The sequence below is a fragment of the Halichoerus grypus genome, chromosome 1 (genome assembly GCF_964656455.1).
Source record: "Halichoerus grypus chromosome 1, mHalGry1.hap1.1, whole genome shotgun sequence".
Taxonomy (NCBI): domain Eukaryota; kingdom Metazoa; phylum Chordata; class Mammalia; order Carnivora; family Phocidae; genus Halichoerus; species Halichoerus grypus.
The window spans coordinates 162,228,534-162,230,718 of NC_135712.1; the positions used below are offsets into that span (position 1 = coordinate 162,228,534).

The following is a 2,185-nucleotide window of genomic DNA, read 5'->3' on the forward strand; positions in this document are numbered from 1 at the left end:
TATTGTCCTTTTATCTTTGCTCATGTTTTTAAATCCCTTTAAAGAAAAACCTTATATTGAAGAAATTTGGCAGATAAAGGGAAAGGAGATGTAGGATAGCTAGATGAACTGTTTGCTCAAGAGAAGGTTTTTTTGGATAAGAGGAAGACTTTTTTATATTTTAAGGCAAAGGGGAAAAGGGTCAGACTGGGATGCAGGGGAACTCTGGCAGGGGTGGGGGGAGTGCAGGAGGTCTTCCCAGGTCTGGAAATCTGGTTAAGTCCCTTTTTAAATTTCTTTAATGTTTGTCAATATCTTCAGTATTGGAGACCTAGTTCTTTGCTCTTCAATTTCTATTGAATTAGGTTTTGGAATGCTCTGCAACTTTATATATATATATTTTATTATGTTCAATTAGTCAACATATAGTACAACATTAGTTTTTGATGTAGTATTCAACAATTCCTTAGTTGCATATAACACCCAGTGCTCATCACATCACATGCCCTCCTTAATACCAATCACCCAGTTACCCCACAACCCCACCCCCCTCCCTCTGTAACCCTGTTTGTTTCCCGGAGTCCAGAGTCTCTCATGGTTTGTCTCCCTTTCTGATTTCTTCCCCTTCAGTTTTCCCTCCCTTCTCCTATGGTCCTCTGTGCTATTTCTTATATTCCACATATGAGTGAAACCATATGATAATTGTCTTTCTCTGATTGACTTATTTCACTTTGCAAATGGTAGGTATTCATCCTTTCTGACGGCTGAGTAATACTCCACAAGCATTTGGACACACAAACACACAGGGTCATTGTTCCACAACATTCTTGAAGAAGAGGAGACAATGCAGTCCAAAAAGTACATGACCACAAAGAAACTCATGAGTCACAGGATGGTCTTGGTGGCTTTTTTTTCTGAGGAGGCTGTTGGAGAAAGACTGGTGCTGTGAAGATGCTGGGTCTGACTCTTAAGCTGATACAAAAGAATCACCATGTACCCACTTGAGAGGGCCATGAGCCCCATCAGGGAGACTTCTTGGAATGTCACCAGTGCAAAATATATGTACCTAAGGAAGTAACTCATGGGACAAAGTGAGCAGGATTCAGTGACAAATAGAAGATGGGCCAAGGTCACATTGGGGGGTGGCAATAGTGGACATTAAGAAATGACCACTAATGGCCATATTAAAGACTCATAGGAAGAGAATGCAGTATATGTTTTGATGTGACGATTTATGTATGAACTCTGCTAAATAGGAGCTTCTGGGACTCAGGGTGATGGCCTGGGTGACACTCAGCAGGCAGGTGGTACAAAAAAATAGGCCCCTCATCAATCTGTACAAATAGATAACTGATTTACATTTCATGTCATCCCCAATTTTTTGGGACCCAAAGATGTCTGTAGCCATGAACCCCATGTTTAGTAGCACGACTACATGGATTAGGGCCAAGTGACCAATGATCAGGTCGGTTGGCTTAGGCCTGTGCTCGAGAAACAGGGTGTTGAAGTGGAAGACAAGAAGGATGGTATTGACTGTGATCCCAATTCCAACTTCAGAGAAAAAGGCATTCTTTATGTCAATAAAACTGGAAAGTTTGTTATTTTTATTCATCTTTATGGTGGAAAATGAGCATGTAGTAAATGCCTGAGGAGAAGCTCAAGAAAAACTATCACAAATATGAACAACACCATCAGTTCAACTAGCACTATTGCCATCCTCAAAATAGGTGGAGTAATCTCAATGTACTGCTTCCTACCCTTTAGTGAATTTAATGTGATCTGACATTTGGTACAAGCGTGACCCTGAGCAGCCACTTCCACACATCTGAGCTTTGGTTATCTTGCATGTAAAACAAGGATAACTATAATACCTATATCCTAAAGATATTATGAAAATAAACAGATTAAGTCAATATACCAAACATGGACAAGTGCCTGATGCATACGGATTGTCATAGAAATGTTAGCTATTATTTTTATTATTATTTAGTTCTTCATACATATGAGTTAGGAGAATTGATGCAATTCTCTAATAATTCCCTACCTCTGTCCCTGCCTAGAGAGAGGAGAAACAATTACCAAAATAATAGATCACTTTAATAAATTATGTTCATAGGGCACTGGTGGAATTTTACTCTTTTCTCAGAATCCCCCAAGACAATTTCACATCTTATGCATTTTTCATTATCATACCAGAGGTGGGGGG

The 2,185-nt window shown here is 39.5% G+C and overlaps 1 pseudogene; it reads right to left on the bottom strand.

Annotated features, from left to right (window-relative positions):
* Positions 1–705: 705 nt before the first annotated feature.
* Positions 706–1,591, bottom strand: LOC144380185 (vomeronasal type-1 receptor 90-like; annotated as a pseudogene).
* Positions 1,592–2,185: the final 594 nt, after the last annotated feature.